The following is a 20,086-nucleotide window of genomic DNA, read 5'->3' as shown; positions in this document are numbered from 1 at the left end:
AGAGAGAGAGAGAGAGAGAGAGAGAGAGAGAGAGAGAGAGAGAGAGAGAGATTCTGTTTGGGAGAAAGTAGGGAAAGACAAAAAGAGTCTCTTCCTGGTAATCCAGAGAATTCTTCCAGATCTTAAACAAGATCACCAAGGCAGTATCTCTTTGAGTCAGCAAGAACCACAGTGATATTGAGCTTGGGGTATCCCCTAATACAGATAGAGCTTAGATCACAAAACCCAAGTTCCTTTGGATACCTGGAAAGCTTTCCCAAGAAGGAACGGTACAAACAAGCCTGGACTGTGAAAACTACAATAAATACCTAACTCTTAAAATCCTAGGCACAGATGAACATCTGTAAACGTCGTCAAGACCATCCAGGAAAACATGACCTTGTCAAATGAACTAAATAAATCACCAGAGTTTATTAGTTCATTGAGTTCACCAAGTGAACTAATAAGTCACCAGGCACTAATCCTGAAGAGATGGAGATATGTGACTTTTCAGATGGAGAATTGAAAATAGCAATTTTGATGAAACTAAAAGAAATTCGAGTTAACACAGAGAAGGAATTCAGAATTCTATTAGATAAATTTAACAAACAGACTGAAATAAGAAGAATCAAGCAGAAATTCTGGAGTTGAAAAATGTAAGTGATATACTGAAGAATGCATCAGAGTCCTTTAATAACAGAATTGTTCAAGCAGAAGAATTAGTGAACTTTAAGATAGGCTATTTGAAAATACACAGTCAGAGGAGACAAAAGCTAAGAGAATAAAAAACAATGAAGTACACCTACAAGATCTAGAAAATAGTCTCAAAAGGGCAAATCTAGAAGTTATTGGCTGTAAAGAGGAAGTAGAGAAAGAGATAGAGGTAGAAAGTTTATTCAGAGGGATAATAAAATCCCAAAGGCTGGGCGTGGTCGCTCATGCCTGTAATCCCAGCACTTTGGGAAGCTGAGATGGGCAGATCACTTGAGGTCAGGAGTTCAAGACCAGCCTGCCCAACATGGTGAAACCCTGTCTCGACTAAAAATAGAAAAATTAGCCGAGCATGGTGGTGGATGCCTGTAATCCGAGCTACTTGGGAGGCTAAGGCAGGAGAATCACTTGAACCCAGGAGGCGGAGATTGCAGTGAACCTAGATCATGCCACTGCACTCCAGTCTGGGCAACAGAGTGAGGCTCCATCTCAGAAAAAACAAAACAAACAACAACAAACAAAAACAAAATACAACAAGGGATAATAACAGAGAACTCCCCAACTCTAGAGAAATATATTAATATCCAAGTTCAAGAAGGTTATAGAATACCAAGCAGATTTAACCCAAAGAAGACTACTTCAAGGCACTTAATAACCAAACTCCCAAAGGTCAAGGATAAAGAATGGAACCTAAAAGCAGCAAGAGAAGAGAAACAAATAACAGACAATGAGTCTTCAATATGTCTGGCAGCTGACTTTTCAGTGGAAACCTTAAAGGCCAAGAGAGAGTGGCATAACATATTTAAAATGCTGAGGGAAAAAACTTACCCTAGTATAGTGTATCCAATGAAAATATCCTTCATAAGTGAAGGAGAAATATAGACTCTCCTAGACAAAGAAAAGCTGAGGAATTGTATCACCACCAGACCTGTTCCACAAGACATGCTAAATGGAGTACTTCAATCAGAAAGAAAAGAACATTAATGAACAATATCATCTGAAGGTACAAAACTTCCTGATTATAGTAAGTACACAGAAAAACACCAACTATTATAACATGGTACCTGTGGTGTGTAAACTATTCTTACCTTAAGTAGAAAGACTAAATGATAAAGCAATAAAAAAAAACTAGAACAACTTTTCAAGACATAGACAGTACTATATATACATAGACGGTAATATAAACAGAAACAACGAAAGGTTCTAAAGTAGGGGGATGAAGTTAAGGTTTAGAGTTTTTAGTTTTCTTTTTGCTTGTTTGTTTATGCAAACAATATTAAGTTGTTATCAGCTTAAAGTAATGGGTTATAAGATAGTATTTACAAGCCTTATGGTAATCTCAAATAAAAAAACATACAATGGATACATAAAAAATAAAAAGTAAGAAACTAAATTATATCGCCGGAGAAAATCACCTTCACTAAAAGAAAGACAGGAAGGAAGAAAAGAAGGAGAACACCACAAAACAACCAGAAAACAAATAACAAAATGACAGGAGTAAGTCCTTACTTATCAATAATAACATAGAATGGAAATGGACTAACCCCACCAATCAAAAGGCATAGAATGGCTGAAAGGATAAAAAAAAGTCTCAACAATCTGATTGCCTGCAAGAAACACACTTCACCGATAAAGATACACATAGGGCGGGGCATAGTGGCTCACACCTGTAATCCCAGCACTTTGGAAGGCCAAGGCGGGCGGATCATGAGGTTGGCAGATCGAGACCAGCCTGGCCAACATGGTGAAACCCTGTCTCTACTAAAAATACAAAAAATCAGCCGGACATGGTGGCACGTGCCTGTAGTTTCAGCTACTCGGGAGGCTGAGGCAGGAGAATTGCTTGAGCCCAGGAGGCAGAGGTTGCAGTGAGCCAAGATCGTACCACTGCACTCCAGCCTAGGTGACAGAGGGAGACTCCGTCTCAAAAAAAAAAAAAAAAAAAAAAAAAAAATACACATAGACTGAAAATAAAGGGATGGGAAAAGATATTCCATGCCATTGGAAACCAAAAAAGAGCAGGGATAGCTGTACTTATATCAGAGAAAACAGATTTCAAGATAAAAACCATAAGAAGAGACAAAAAAGTCACTATATAAAGGGGTCAATTCAGTAAGAGGCTATAATAGTTGTAAACATATATGCACCCAATACTAGTGCACCCAGATTTATATAGCAAATGTTACTAGAGATAAAAAGAGAGATAGACTCCACACAATAATGCCTGGAGACTTCAACACCCCACTTTCAGCATCGGACAGATCTTCCAGACAGAAAATCAACATAGAAATGTCGGCTTTTGTCTGTACTATACAACAAATGGACCTAATAGACACAGAACCTTTCATTCAGTGGCTGCAGAGTACACATTCTTTTCCTCAGCACGTTGATCATTCTCAAGCGCGGACCATATGTTAAGTCAAAAAATAAGTCTTAAAACATTCAAAAAAGTGAAATAATATCAAGCATCTTCTGTTACCACAATGGAATAAAACTAGAAATCAACAAGAGGATTTTTGGAAACTATAAAAACACATTGAAATTAAACAATATGCTCCTGAATGATCAGTGAGTCAATGAAACAATTATGAAGAAAACTGATAAATTTCTTGAAATGAGATAATGGAAACACAACATACTCAATCTTTGGAATACAGCAAAACCAGTACTAAGAGGGAAGTTTATAGATATAAGTGCCTACATCAGAAAAGAAGAAAAGCTTTAAAAACAATGTAGTAATGCATCTTAAATAACTAGAAAAGCAAGGGCAAACCAAATCCAAAATTTGTAGAAGAAAAGAAATAAAAATCAGAGCAGAAATGAGTGAATATGAAATTAAGAAAACAATACAAAATTAAATGATAAAAAGTTGACATTTTGAAACCAAAACTGACAAATTATAGCCAGATTAACTAAGAAAAAAAGAGAGAAGACCCAAATAAATAAAATTATAGATGAAAAAAGAGATATTACAACTGATACTGCAGAAATTCAATAATCATTCATGGTTGCTATGAGCAACTATATGTGAATAAAACTGGAAAATCTAGAAGAAATTGATTAATTCCTAGACACATACAAACTACCAAAATTGAAACAAGAAGAAATCCAAAAGCTGAACAGACCAATAATAAATAACAAGATGAAAGCCTTAATAAAACATCTCCAATCAAGGAAAAGCCCAGAACCTGATGGATTGACTGCTCAATTCTACCAAACATTTAAAGAAGAACTAATATCAATCCTCTTCAAACTATTCCAAAAAAACAGAGGAGGAGTGACTACTTCCAAACTCAGTCTACGAGGCCAGTGTTAACCTGATCCCCAAACCAGACAAAAGCAAATAAAACAAAAACTATAGGCCAATATCACTAATGAATATTGACACAAAAATCCTCAACAAAATATGAGCAAACCAAATTCAACAACACATTAAAAAGAACATTCATTAAGACCAAGTGAGATTTACCCGAGGGATGTAAGGATAATCCAACATATTCAAATTAATTAATGTGATACATCATATCAACAGAGGGACGAAACCACGTGTTCATTTCAATCGATGCTAAAAAAGCATTTGATAAATGAATAAAGAAAATGTGGTATATACATACAATGGAATACCATTCCATTGTTTCTCTTACTGCTTTCAAAATGTTCTCTTTTTCTCCATCTTTTCAACATTTTTGATATGTATCTGGGTATGGATCTAGTTAATCCTACTTGGATTTTGTAGGGCTTCTTGTGTTCATAGATTAATGCTTTTCATCAAATTTGGAAAAATTTTAGCCTCTATTTATTGTATTTTTTTTCTGCACCTTTTTATCTTTTCTCTCTTTCTTGTACTCTTGCTGTGCATACATTGGTGTGTTTGATGATGTCCATATTTCTTTCAGGCTCTGTTCATTTTTCTTCATAGTGTTTTCTTTCTTTTTTTTGAGATGGAATCTTGCTCTGTCTCTCAGGCTGGAGTGCAGTGGTGTAATCTCGGCTCACTGCAACCTCCGCCTCCCGGATTCAAGCGATTCTCTTGTCTCAGTCTTCTGAATAGTTCGGACTACAGGTGCCTGCCACCATGCCCAGCTAATTTTTGTGTATTTTTAGTAGAGATGGGGTTTCGCCGTGTTGGCCAGACTGGTCTCGAACTCCTGACCTCAGGCGATCCGTCTGCTACAGCCTCCCAAAGCGCTGGGATTACAGGTGTGAGCCACCACGCCTGGCCTATACTGCCTTTTAATATGTATAACATATATAACCTCTTAATATATATAGCATATATACTATATTATATATATCATTATGAGATAGTATAAACTATATATATATATAAATATAAAATGCCTGCTATATATACTAAATATATTTTATATACATATATATATAAAGTACAAAACAAACCAGGCATTTTATAAGTATAAGTATTATATATAAAGTATATTTATATAAAGTATAAAATAAACCAGTCATGGTGGCTCATGCGTATAACCTAATTCTTTGGTCGGCTGAGGTGGGAGGATCACTTGAGACCAGGAGTTCAAGATCAGCCTGGACAACACAGGGAGACCCTGTCTCTACAACAAATAAATAAATAAAATTAGTTGAGCATGGCAATGTGCACTTGTAATCTTACCTACTCAAGAGGCTGAGGTGGGAGGATTGCTTGAGCAGAGAAATTCAAGGCTGCAGTAAGCTGTGATCTCTGCACTCCAGCCTGGGTGACAAAGCAAGACCCTGAGTCTAATATATATATATGTGTGTGTGTGTGTAGTTTGTATAGTTACCTGTGTAGTCACCTTTACTAGTGGTCTTTCTTTTTCTTTTTCTTTTTTTTCTTGGATGAGGTCTCATTATGTTGACCAGGCTGGTCTTGAACTCCTGGGCTCAAGCTATTCTCCCACGTCGGTCTCCCAAAATGCTGGGATTACAGGTGTGAGCCACCATACCCGGCTGGTCTTTATTTCTTTATATAGATTTGAATTGCTGTTTAGTGTCCTTTTATTTCAGCCTGATGAACTTCCTTCAGTATTCTTTGCAGTGTAGGTGTGCTACCAACAAATTCTCTCAGTTTTTGTTTATCCTGTAATATCTTAATTTCTGCTTCACTTTTAAAAAATAATTTCAACTTTTATTTTAGATTCCAGGGGTATGTGTGCAGCTTTGTCACATGGGTATATTGCGTGATGCTGAGGTTTGGGATTCGAATGATCCTGTGACCCAAATCGTGAGTATAGTACACAACAGTTAGTTTTTCAACCCTTGCCCCCTCCCTTGTGTCTATTGTTGCCATTTTAATGTCCATTAGTACCCAATATTTAGTTCCGTCTTATGTGAGGACATGCAGTATTTTGTTTTCTGTTCCTGTGTTAATTTGCATTGGATAATTGCCTCCAGATGCATTCATGATGCTGCAAGAATGTGATTTCATTCTTCTGTATGGCTGTGTAGTGTTCCATGGTGTATATGTGCCATGTTTTCTTTTTCCAATCCACTGTTAATGGGCATCTAGATTGATTCCAGGTCTTTGCTATTGTGAATAGTGCTATGATGAACATACAAATGCGTGTGTTTTTGCCAGAATGATTTATTTTCTTTTGGATATATACCTAGTAATGGGATTGCTGGGTTGAATGGTAGTTCTTTTTAAAGTTCTTTGACAAATCTTCAAACTACTTTCCACAGTGGCTGAACTAATTTACATTCCCACAAACAGTATATAAGCATTCCCTTTTCTCTGCAGCCTCACTGATATCTGCTGGCTTTTTACCTTTTAGCCATTCTAACTTGTGTGAGATAGTATCTCATGGTTTTGATTTGCGTTTCTCTAATAATTAGTGATGTTGAGCATTTTTCATATGTTTGTTGGCTGCTTGTATGTCATCTTTTGAGAAATATCTGTTCATGTCTTTTGCCCTCTATTTATTTATTTATTTATTTATTTATTTATTTATTTATTTATTTGAGATGGAATCTTGCTCTGTCGCCCAGGCTGGAGTGCAGTAGTGCGATCTCGGCTCACTGCAACCTCCGCCTCCCAGGTTCAAGTGATTCTCCTGCCTCAGCTTCCCAAGTAGCTGAGATTACAGGTGTGTGCCACCATGCCTGGCTAACTTTTTGTATTTTTAGTAGAGGCGGAGTTTTGCCATGTTGGCCAGGCTGGTCTCGAACTCCTGACCTCAAGTGATCCACCCACCTTGGCTTCCCAAAGTGTTGGGATTACAGGCGTGAGCCATTGTGCCTGGCCTTGCCCACTTTTTAATGGAGTTATTTGTTTTGCTTGTTGAATTGTTTAAATTCCTTGTAGATTCTGGATATTAGACCTTTGTTGGATGCATAGTTTGTGAATAATTTCTCCCATTCTGTAGGTTGTCTGTTTACTCTGTTGATAGTTTCTTTTGCTGTGTGGAAGCTCTCTGGTTTAACTAGATCCCACTTGTCAATTTATATTTTTGTTGCAATTGTTTTTGAAGACTTAGTCATAAATTCTTTCCCAAGGCTGATGTCCAGAAAGGTATTTCCCAGGTTTTCTTCTAGGACTTTTATACTTTGAGGTCTTACATTTAAATCTTTAATCTATCTTGAGTTAATTTTTGTATATGTTGAAAGGTGGGGTCCAGTTTCATTCTTCTGCATATAGCTAGCCAGTTATCCCAGCACCAAGTATTGAATAGGGTGTTGTTTCCCCATTGGTTATTTTTGTTGACTTTGTTGAAGATCAGATGGCTGTAGGTTTGTGGCTTTATTTCTGAGATCTCTATTCTGTTCCATTGGTCTTTATGTCTGTTTTTATACCATTACCATGCTGTTTTGGTTATGTGGCCTTATAGTTTGAAGTTGGGTAATGTGATGCCTTTGGCTTTGTTCTTTATGCTTGGGGTGGCTTTGTCTATTTGGACCCTTTTTTGGGTTGGATATGAATTTTAGAATAGTTTTTTCCTAATTCTGTGAAAAATGATATTGGTAGTTTGATAGGAATAGCATTGAATCTGTAGGTTGCTTTGGGCAGTATGGCCATTTTAATGATATTTATTCTCCCAATCAATGAAAATGGAATTGTTCTCCATTTGTTTGTGTCATCTATGATTTCTTTTAGCTGTGTTTTGTAGACCTTGTAGAGGCCTTCTTTTGTCCTGGTTACACATATTCCTGGTATTTTACTTTTTTGTGACTATTGTAAATGGGATTATGTTCCTGATTTGGCTCTCAGCTTGAATGTTATTGGTGTATAGAAATGCTACTGATTTTTGTACATTGATTTTGTATCCTGAAACTTTACTCAAGTTATTTATTAGTTCTAGAAGCCTTTTGGTGGAGTCTTTAGGGTTTTCTAGCTATATAATTATATCATCAGTGAAGAGAGATGGTTTGACTTCTTTTTTCCTTATTTGGATGCCTTTTATTTCTTTCTCTTACCCGATTGCTCTGGCAAGGACTTCCAATACTATACGGAATAGAGTTGACATCCTTGTCTTGTTTCAGTTCTCAACAGGAATACTTCCAGCCTTTGTCCATTCAGCATGATGTTGGCTGTGAGTTTGTCATAGATGGTTCTTGTTATTTTAAGGTATGTTCTTTCAATGCCTAGTTTGTTGATCTCCTTCAGTTTTGAAAGATAGTTTGGGTGGATATGGAAATCTTGTTGGACAGTCTTTTGTTTTCAGCAGTTTGAATATGTCATTTCAGTTCCTCAAGCTTCCATAGTTTCTGATGAGAAATCAGCTGTTAATCTTATTCAGGATCCCTTGTTCATGATGAGTTGCTTCTCTCTTGCTACTTTTAAGATTCTCTCTTTCTCTTTGACTTTGTAAAGTTTGACTATTTGGTGAATTTTGTCAAGCTTCTTGAATGCGTTGATTTATGTTTTTCATCAAATTTGGGAAATTTTCAGCTATGATTTCTTCAAATATTCCTTCTGCCCCTTTATCTTTCTGGAAATCTCATATATTGCTGGTAAGAATGCAAATGTTTGTATCTTGATGGTGTCCCACATTTCTCTGAGGCTCTGTTTGTTTTTGTTCATTTCAGTTGACCCATCATCAAGTTTACTTTTTTTTTTTTAACTTTTTTTCCAGTTGAAATATGCTGTTGAGCTTGTCTAGTGAATTTTAAAATTTGATTATTCTATTTTTCAACTCTAGAATTTCTATTTGGCCCTTTAAAAATTCTCTTTATTGATATATTTTCCTTTCTACTTATTCTCTTTCCTTTTGTTCTTTAGATGTAATTTTCTTTAGTTCTTTGAACATACTTATAAAAGCTGTTTAAAAATCTTTAGTAATTTTAAGTGCAAGCATCCTCAACATCAACTTCTATTGACTTTACTTTTTCCTGTGTGTGAGCCATACTTTCTTGTTTCTTTGCATGTTTCATAATTGTTTGAACAAACTTGGACATTTCAAATAATAAAGTGACAGTTCTGTAAATCAGATTTTCCTCCCTCCTATTTCCAGGGTTTTTTGTTGTTATTTGTTATTGTTGATGGTTATGTTGCTGTTTGTTGGTTTAATGACTTTCCTGAACTAATTCTGTAAAGTTTGTGTTCTTTGTCATGTGTGGCCACTGAAATCTCTGCTCAGATAGCTTAATGGTCAGGTAATGACTGGCCAGAGATTTTCTTAAATTCATTACATCACTAAGTCTCCTAGACCTTGCCAAGGAGCTCTGTTTGAGTGTTGGGAATATCTTTAACACTCCAACAGGCACTTTACAACACTGCCTTAGCCTTCACTTTTTGATTACACAGAATCTCCACTTACACCAGATGTGAAAGATTAGAGATTTCTCAGGTCTTTCCTGGACATTCATGCAGCCTTGCACATGCACATAGCCTTTTAGATGACCAGAAATATGTTGGAGCTTCTCAAAGCCTTCCATGGACATCTTGTTTCCCAAGTTTTCCTTTTAAGTTTTTCAGTAAGCTTATTTGTCCCAACTGTGATTCTCCACCTCAGACAACTGTGATGTTTAATAATTGCAGCTGATTGTTTTCTACAAACACCCTTAGGAAAAGGCTGTACACATGAAGAAAGGTCTGAGTCAGGTCAAATAAGAGAGAGTCCTGTAATTGGGGTTTCCAGATAATGTCCCGACAGGTTGAATAGTGACAATACACTTGAGATGGGGCTTTGAGGAGCAGAAAAATCTATATTTCTCATCAGATGGCTACTAAGCTGTTGAATTTCATGGCTACAATGATTGGGAGGCTGTTGGTTTTCAAGGCTACCATGGAGCTGGAGAAAGGTGATGAGAATAGGGCAAGTTAGAAAGTCACACAGCTCAATGTTCTTACCAAGATTCTGTTATTTTCTTAAATAAATGCTCCTTTAATTATTGGCATGCCTTTCTAAAAAAAATTTTTTTCCAGAGTTAAGAAAAAGTTGCTTTTGATAATTTTTGGAAGAGTTTTTGTTGCTTTTATGGTGAGCAGATTTTTGGAAGTCCTTGTTCTGTCATTCTATTGTTTATTTCATCCTACCACTTCCTTTCATTATATTTGTATGTTTTATATTTTCCCTATTTTAACTTTTAACTTGCCTCTAATGTTATATTTCAAGTCAGTTTCTTGTAATCAGCAGATATTTGTGTTATTTTCCTCCATTTTTTCAATGTCTGCCATTTAATTTGTGTACTTAGACCATTTTTCTTTTGTTTTTAATATACTTTAGTTTTTTTTAAAATAGACTTTATTTGTTAGAGGAGTTTTAGGTTCACAGCAAAACTAAGTGGAAGAGATTTCCCACCTACTCTCTGTCCCCACACTTGCCTATCTTCTCCCATATCAATATCCTCTTCCAGAGTGGTACATTTTTTATAACTGATGCACCTACATTGACACATTATTATCATCCAAAGTCCATAGCTTACATTAAGATTCACTCTTGGCATTGTACATTCTGTGAGTTTTGACACATATGTAATGACACATATCCAACACTATAGTGTCATACAAAATAGTTCCACTGCCCTAAAAATTCTCTGTGTCCTGTATATTTATCCTTCCCTTTCCCCCGAATCATGGTAGCCACTTATCTTTTTACTGTATTCATAACTTTGCCTTTTTCAGAATGTCATATAGTTGGAATCGTATATAGCCTTTTCCGATTGTCTTCTTTTAGGTTTCCATATCTTTTTATGGCTTGAACACTTATTTCCTTTTAGTGCTGAATAACAGTCCAATGTCTGGATTTACTATAGTTTAATTATCCATTCACTTACTGAAGGACATCTTGGTTGTTTCCAAGTTTTGGCAATTATGAATAAAGCTGTTTTATTATTTTTTTAAAACAAGGTCTCATTCTGTCACCCAGTAGGCTGGAGTGCAGTGGCACTATCTTGGCTCACAGCAACCTCTGCCTCCTGGGCTCAAGTGATTCTCCTGCCTCAGCTTCCGAGTAGCTGGGACCACAGGCACGCACCACCATACCTGACTAATTTTTGTATTTTTTGTAGAGATGAGATTTTGCCATGTTGCCCAGGCTGGTCTTGAACTCCTGGGCTCAAGTGATCCACCTGCCTTGGACTCCCAAAGTGCTAAGATTACAGGCATGAGCCACTCCACCTGGCCTTAAAACTGTTTTTTTTTTTTAATGTGTGTGTGTGTGTGTGTGTGTGTGTGTAGACAAGATTTTGACTCATTTGTGTAAATACCAAGGAACACAACTGCTGGATCATATGGTATGTTTAGTTTTGGAAGAAACTGCCAAACTGTCTTCTACAGTGACTGTACCATTTTGCATTTCCACCAACAATAAATGAGAATTTTGTTGCTCCATATCCTCACCAGCATGTTGTCAGTGTTCTGGATTTTGGTCATTCTAATAGGAGTATAGTAGTATCTCATTATTATTTTAGTTTATGGTTCCCTAATGACATATGATGTTGAGCTTCTTTGCATATGCTTATTTACCATCTGCGTATCTTTTCTGGTGAGTTGTCTGTTCTTTCATTCAATTTTTAATCAAGTTGTTTATTTTCTTATAGTTGAATTTTCAAGAGTTCATTGTATATTTAGGATAACAGTCCTTTATCAGATGTGTCTTTTGCAAATATTTTCTCCCAGTCTGTGGCTTGTCTTTTCATCTCTTGACAGTTTCTTTCACTGAGCAGAACTTTTAAATTTTAATAAATACTAGCTTATCAATTATGTTTTTCATGTATTATGCCTTTGATATTTATGTATAAGTATTTGTTTTAATACTTGTTTTCAATTCTTTTTGTTATATGCCTAGGAATGGAATTGCTTGGTCAGGTGATAACATGTTTAACTTTTTTGTGCAACTGCCGAACTTTTTCAAAGTGGTTGCACCATTTTACATTTCCACCAGCCATGTATGAGGGTTGCAATTTCTCCTTATCCTCACCAATACTAGTTAATGTTCCTCCTTTTTGTTATAGCCATCCTAGTAATGTAAACTGATATCTCTTTATGGTTTTTATTTGTATTTCCCAGATATCTTAATGATATTGAGTGTCTTTTCATATGGCTGTAGCCATTTGGATATCTTTTCATATCTTTTTTGATGAAATGTCTATTCAAATTCTTTGCCCATTTTTAAATTGGATGATATGTTTTCATTGTTAAGGTATGTGCTTTATATATTCTGTGCACAAATTCCTTGTTATATGTATAATATGCAAATATTTTCTCCCATTCTGTGTATTATGTTTTCACTTTCTTGATAGTATCCTTTGAATCACAAACATTTTAGGTTTTTATGAAGTCCAAGCAATTTATCTCATTTTTGTCATTTTTGCTTTTGGTGTCATATCTAAGAAAACATTTCCTAGTTCAAAGTCGTGAAGATTCTTGCACAGGTTTTCTTCTGGGAGTTTTGGCTCTTGCATTTAGGTCTTTGATCCATTTTGAATTAAGTTTTAAAGGCGGTGAGGTAGAGATACATCTTCATTTTTAAATGTGGATCTCCAATTCCTCCAGCACCATTTGTTGGAAAGACTATTTTTTCCTATTGAGTTGTCTTGGCATCCTTGTTGAAAACCAATTGATCGCAAACATGTAAGTTAATTTCTGGACTCTCAACTTTTATTCCATTGATCTATATGCCTGTTATTATGCCTGTACTACATTGTCTTGATTACTGTAGCTGTTTAGTAAGTTTTAAAATTGCGAAATGTGAGTCCTCCAACTTTGGTCTTCTTTTTCAAGGTTGTCTTGGTTATTCTGTGTTCCTTGTATTTTCACATGAATTTTAGAATTAGCTTTGGCAATTCCAGCTGGGGTTTTGGATATGTATTTCAATGAATCTGTGTTAGTTTGGGGAGTATATTTATATTTCTTGATTTATCAATTTTAGACTTTATCCATAATAACTAAGAGCTTGTATATCCCACCCTTCCCATTATTTCCTGTCCTCCCATCCCTCCAAAAATGTTGTATCTTAATTTTTCATCAAGTCAATAACTTGTGTTTACATTATTATAAATATGTAAATACTGTTTACTGTTGAATTATGTAGTGTACTGTGACTAATCCTCCTTTCTTGTAGGAGTTTTCATTTTCCCTATCACTTACGATTGCCTCATTTTTTTCTTTTACCTAGTAAGTTTTCTCTACTTATTCTTAAATGTTACTCCAAATGCTCCAAAATTTATGCCACATGTCTATTAATATTTTTAAATGCTCAAACACATCAGTTAATTTTTCTTGAGAGCCCGCTCCCACAGTCATCTCTCTTCCTGCTACAGTTTGGTTGTTCACTGTTATTTTGGGATCTGTCTTCATTATACTTCCTTATTGAGTCCCTTCTTTCCTGCACCCAATTTCTTCCTCCTTTTTGCTTTATGCCTTCATTTTCATGAAGCACATGATTCAGTAGCTTCATAAGAAGGAGTATATGGTAGGCAGAATAAGGGCCCCCCCAAATTGTCCATGTCCTAATCCCAGGAACCTGTATGTTTCCTTACACTGCAAAAGAGACTTTGTAGATGTGTTCAAGCTAAGCATCTTGAGATGGGGTGATTATTCTGAATCATCTATGTGGGCCCAATGTAGTCACAAGGAAGCAGGAGGTCAGAAACGAGAAAAGATGTTATACTATTGGCTTTGAGGATGAAGGAAGAGGACATGAACCAAAGAATGCAGGCAGCCTCTAGAAACTGGAAAAGACAAGTAAACAGATTCTCCCCTAGTGCCTCTGGAAGCAACACAGTCTTGCTGCCCCATTTTAGACTTCTGACCTCTAGAACTATAAGATAATAAATTTGTATTGTTTTGAGACACCACGTTTGTGATAATTTGATGCAGTAGCAATAGAAAATAATATAGATCACATGGAAAATAAATGATCTGAGACCTTACCAGAATACAAATGTATTGTTTCTATACTCTCATGGGATTGACACTTTGAATTCTGGGTTGGAAATTATGTTTCCCTTAGAATTGTGAAGATACTACTGCATAATCTTTTTGTTTCCAGTGTTGTTTTGGAAAATTGTATGGAATTCTAATTTATGATATTTTGTTTGTGACCTGAATCTTTTAAGGTCTTCTCTTTAACTCTGTTGTTCAAAAATGTCATCATGATATAACCTGATTTCAGTGTTTTAAAATTTATTGTTCTGGGATCTTGTTCTTTCAGTCTGGAGATGCATGTCCTTCAGTTCTGGGAAATTTTTTTGTATTCTTTTCTAGTATTTTCCTTTCTTTCATTATTTTGGTTCTCCTTTTCTGGAAGTTTATTAGTTAGTTGATGCACTTCCTAAATATATGATCTTATTACTATTTTCCACTTACTACTTTTGTTATACTTTCTGAAATGTTTCCTTTTATTGAATATTTTATGTTGGTAATTCTACTTTTAGTTCCCCATAGCTCCTTTAAAGTGTATCTAGTATACCTTAAATATACACAGTACAATTTATTTTTTTAATAAAGTGTTTTCAGATCTAGTTTCAAAAGCTCAATGTCTTTTCTTGTCTCTATGAGGATATTTATTAAAATTTTAGAAAGTTTTCTTCTGCTCCCTGAATTTACTGTTTCCTCTGGCTTTATTTTTATTTATTTATTTATTTATTTATTTATTTATTTATTTATTTATTTATTTTTGAGACAGAGTCTTGCTCTGTCGCCCAGACTGGAGTGCAGTGGCATGATCTCGGCTCACTGCAACCTCTGCCTCCCGGGTTCAAGCAATTCTCCTGCCTCAGCCTCCTGAGTAGCTGGGATTACAGGCATGCGCCACTACGCCTGGCTAATTTTTGTACTTTTAGTAGAGACATGGTTTCACCATGTTGGCCATGCTGGTCTCGAACTCTTGACCAATCAGGCTCCCAAAGTTTTACAGGCATGAGCCACCGCACCTGGTCTACTTTTCTGTTTGTCTGTATTTGTCTGTCTGTAATATTAGGAGAGCCTCAACATGTCACTGTTTCAAGGAGATGCACTGAAAAGCTGACCGTAATTTCTTTGTGAGTTGTGGAGAATTGTCAACTATTGGGTTTATTCAGAGGATGCTATGTCAAAAAGATAGTTTTGCACTAAGGTAGTACTCAAATCTGTATGTGGAGGATTTTTTTTTTTTTTTCCTCTGAGGTCTTTAATCTCACCAGACAAAAATCTTCTAGACTATTACTTCAGCCATTTAAACCAGGCTTCGGAATTCTGGAAGCAGGCAAATGGGAGGAGGCTGTGATCCCACTGTTCCAGATGCTGGCTTTGATTTTATCCTTTTGTTTGCAGCTCTATGTTTCACTCCAATCTATACTGTGCTTGATGTCCCCATGTCCAAAACCTCTCAGCTTCTATTTCTTCTGAGAATAAATCTCAGGAATGGAGTGAGGAAATAGTAGTTATTAATTTACATGTTGGGGGGACAGGATTTGAATGTCCAATTGCTATGTATACAGATTTTCAACCAATTTTCTTTGTTTTCAGGCCCGTACTCCATTTCCACTTTCCAAAGTGCTTTGTGCCACCAACTCTTAATTCTTCCTCAGTTCTATGGGGGCAGAATGACTTATTTCTTGGTGGCATTCAAAGTTTTCCTTCCTTTCCTCTGCTAAGTTAATTATTGCTTATCAATCTGCTTTTCATCTCTCCAGAACTTGCTGAAATCTCATCTATTATTGTTTTATTTCCCACTCCCTTTACCCCCATGGGCTTTTATTTTATTTTTTTCCCTTTATTATCATTTAGTAGAGTTTGGGATTGTGTTAAAGTTGCCTGTGGATTGATATTTAGCCATATTAAAAACACATAAATGTAATGTAACTATGAAATTGTGCTGGCACAAACTATACTCTGGCACCTATCTGGATTGTGGTCACATCAATGAATAATCATTTTTTTTTTTTTTTGAGACAGAGTCTCGCTCTGTCGCCCAGGCTAGAGTGCAGTGGCGGGATCTCGACTCACTGCAAGCTCCGCCTCCTGGGTTCACACCATTCTCCTGCCTCAGCCTCCCGAGTAGCTGAGACTACAGGCGCCGCCACCACGCCTGGCTAATTTTTGTGTTTTTAGTAGAGATGGGGTTTCACCTTGTTAGCCAGGATGGTCTCGATCTCCTGACCTTGTGATCCGCCCGCCTCGGCCTCCCAAAGTGCTGGGATTACAGGTGTGAGCCACCGTGCCTGGCCGTATAATCATTTTCAAAGAGGTTTAGTTGTCTTAGCTGATGTGATGGATTCAAGGCTCTTTTTGCAGAGTTCCTGTTTCTGTTGACTACAATAATTTATTTTAATGTTAAAGTTGTTTACTACTTGATTATTGGAAGATACCTCTAGACTAAAATCATTGACATAATAAAAAGAAACCTTTTAATCTTATTTTTGAAAAAGTAATACATGCACATGGTAACAAAAATGTCAAATAGCACAAAAGTGTATTCACTGAAAAATAAGTCTCCTTCACTCTCCAGTCCCCCAGCTACCCACTTCCTTTCCTTAGAGGCAATTACTGTTGCCAGTTTCTTGCATTCTTTCAGATATATTATAGGCATATTCAAGCATATATACCTTTCACTGTCACAGAAATGGCAGTATTCTATGTGTACTGACATGCATCTTGCTTTTTTCACTTAACAGTATATCTTGGTGATCTTCCATTTCGATGCACATAGGAGCTTACTTTTTTTCTTCTGGTGGTTTTATAGTATTCTGTTGTATTAATACACTGCAATTTATTTAACCAGTTTCTTATTGATGGACATTTAGGTTGTTTCCAACATTTTCTACTACAAATATTGCTGCAGTGAATTTCTTCACCTTTTGTACATGTTTGAGTGTATTTGTGACATAAATTTCTGTAAGTACAATTGTTGGTTCAAAGAATATGTAGCTTTTATTTTATTTTATTTTATTTTATTTTAGACAGAGTCTCACTCTGTCACCCAGGCTGGAGTGCAGTGGTGCGATCTCCGCTCACTGCAACCTCGGCCTCTCCCGGGTTCAAGCAATTTCCCTGCCTCAGCCTCCCGAGTAGCTGGGATTACAGGCACCCACAACGATGTCCAGCTAATTTTTGTATTTTTTGTAGAGTCGGGGTTTTACCATGTTGGCCAGACAGGTCTCAAATTCCTGATCTCAAGTGATCCGCCCACCTTGGCCTCCCAAAGCGCTGGGATTATAGGCATGAGCCACCGCGCCTATCCAATATATAACTTTAAAATTTGTCTTTGTCTTTTTGAAATGTCCCAGAGATATTTGTGAGAGCATCCTTGCTTTGTGACAATAAGATGTTTGTAGGAACATTTTGCTTTTTTTTGTCCTCTGCTCAAGGAACTCTGATTCCGTTTGGCAGAAAAAAGTAGAAGATCTGGGGGGGTTGGCGGGAAGGTTTAGATTTTTCTACATGACTACTGTTGGTAGGGAGAGGCAATCTGAATGATTTAAGTAACAAAGTGAAAACTTTTTAAGGGTGCGAGTTCATGTTGATGTTTCCAGTTTAACTTCAAGTCCTTTCTTTCTTACTACTATTATGAGAAATTTAAATAATTTGTTCTCTTTTTCTTTTTCATTTGTGCTGCCATCTTTAATGCTCTTTTATTTATATTCTTCTACTAACTCAAATATATTATGCTGCATATTGTCACACCAAACCATGTGTTTAAATTATAATACTGTTCTGAGCTTGAGAAATATCTATTTCTTTTTTGCTCCCTGACAAAATAGATTTCAAAGCATACAAGTTTAGATAATCCTTTATGACCACACCATCCGAACACAGAACTGGCTGTCCGGAAAGAAATTTTAACCTCCTGCCCATGGAGCCTCAGGGAATTCTGAGGGCATAGGGCACTCAGCATCAAAATAGAGTCTCCATGCACTTAATGGAAGTTAATGGAAAGGACAGCTAAGCAAACACTGGCTTGTGAGGTTTTAACTAAAACCTTCCTCCAGCTTTTCTTTCCCACATACCAAAACAGTCTTGGCTTTTTTCCTTTGAGCCTCACTACTTCAACTTGTTTTTTTTTTTCATATTTTTCTTCGCTGCTGCTGCTGCTCATTTATTTGTTACAGGCAGTTTGAGCACTGAACTTCAATTTTTCATAGGACCTTGACTTCTTTGTTGGCTTGAATGGCTTCAAGGTTGTCCTATTTTAAAGCCATCTAAGACAGTTAAAAAAATCCCAGAAAATACATTGTCAAGAATTGTGAGCCTGCTGCCATGGCCACTCCAGTTTCCAGAGCAAGAGCACCCAGCGGGCCATGAGGAGGTGAATCACGATGGGCAGGTGCTGCCAGGTGCTGGCTATGAGTTTGACATATGCTTCCCATCAGTGTAGAAGAGAGCAATCTGGAATCTCTGGACACTGTGCATGCTATTGACCCAATGTAGTGGCCTGCAGTGAGGACTTGGTGCCTCAATGAATGGCACTATGGGGATCTGACCAGCCTCCATAAAGCAGAAACTGCTGCCAAGAATGGTGAGGCCTAGGTAAAGATGTGGATATGCCCTTATGATGTCTCACCACCTTTGATGGAGCCCTACCACCCCTTCTGTAGCAGCATTAGTGAGGATTGCAGGTATACAGACCTCACTGAAGATCAACTACCCTCTTGTGAGAGTCTGGAGGATACTATTGCCAGAGCTCTGGCCTTTTGGAATAAAGATATAGTTCCCCAGATAAAGAAGAGGAATTGGATATTGATTGAAGCCCATGACAGCAGCCTTATAGGCATTATCAAGCATCGGGAGGGTGTCTCTGAAGTAGCTATCATGGAGCTGAACCTGCTTACTGGTATTCCCATTGCCTATGAATTGGCCAAGAACTTGAACCCCATCAAGTCCATGCAGTTCTTAGGGGATGAAGGGACTATGTGTAAAGCCATGGAAGCTGTGGCTGCCCAGGGCAAGGCCAAGAAGTGAAGACCTTCAGGCAGACTACTGTCGCCAGAAACACCCTCCCTGCCCATCCCTTCTTCTGCCCCTCCTTCCTGCACGTCACATGGACCACATCTGTAGGCATCTGAAGTTGTAGATGCAGATGGGGACCGATGGCTCCCATTTTCATTTCAGCCATTTATCTCCTGCACCCACTCTCTTCATACAATCCAGTCAGGATACCACCTCTGGGGTATGGGGCTCAGTCCAAGCCCAGGGAAAGCGCCCCTTATCCAAGAGGGTTGAGAGGTAGTGATTCGGGTTTTAACCAGGGCTTTGTGTGCAAAGGACCTGCTTTAATAAGGGATAGGGAGAAACCATGCTAAGGCATGGCCGATGAGGAGAAGCAAGAGAGCCTGTTTGCCCTCAGGAGGCAATCTTGTGTTCTTCTGTAGTCAGGCCACTTACTGGGGTACTCTAGTCATTCCAGTGGAAGATGAATGTAACCTGCATGGTGATGTAAAATAAAAAAGCCCCCAAACCAAACAAACAAACAAAAAACCCTATTTCCTTCCTGACCCCAGAGGAGCTGGCTCCAATTGAAGATTGAGATCAATCCTGAATTAAATTTCTATTGCATTTACTTTTACAAAAAAATGTATAGAAATAATATGAAACAAAAACCCTCCTGGGGTTTCTAGTGGTGGCTGAAATAGTCCCACATGTGGTCATCAGAAAATAAGCCATTCCCCACACCAATATTAGATAATCTCCTTGACCTGTAAGGGATAGGAGTGCATCCTGCTGTGTATTTTAGAATTCCTCCCTGATACGGTTTGAATTTGTGTCCCTGTCCAAATCTCATGTGGAATTGTAAATCCCAATGTTGTAGGAGGGGCTTGGTGGGAGGTAATTAAATCATGGGGGCAGATTTCCCTCTTGCTGTTCTCATGATAGTGAGTGAGTTCTCGCAAGACCTGGTTGTTTAAAACTGTATGGCACCTTCCCCTTTGCCCTCTTCCTCCTTCTCCAGCCGTGTAAGATGTGCCTACTTCCACCTTCACCTTCTGCCATGATTGTAAGTTTCCAGAGGCCTTCCCAGCCATGCTTCCTGTACAGCCT

At 37.3% G+C, this 20,086-nt stretch overlaps 1 pseudogene; it reads left to right on the top strand.

Annotated features, from left to right (window-relative positions):
• Window positions 1–18,344: 18,344 nt before the first annotated feature.
• Window positions 18,345–19,009, top strand: LOC111535801 (annotated as a pseudogene).
• The last annotated feature ends 1,077 nt before the right edge of the window (window positions 19,010–20,086 follow it).

This window comes from Piliocolobus tephrosceles, chromosome 12, assembly GCF_002776525.5.
Source record: "Piliocolobus tephrosceles isolate RC106 chromosome 12, ASM277652v3, whole genome shotgun sequence".
NCBI lineage: Eukaryota > Metazoa > Chordata > Mammalia > Primates > Cercopithecidae > Piliocolobus > Piliocolobus tephrosceles.
This window is presented reverse-complemented; position numbering and strand designations above follow the sequence as displayed.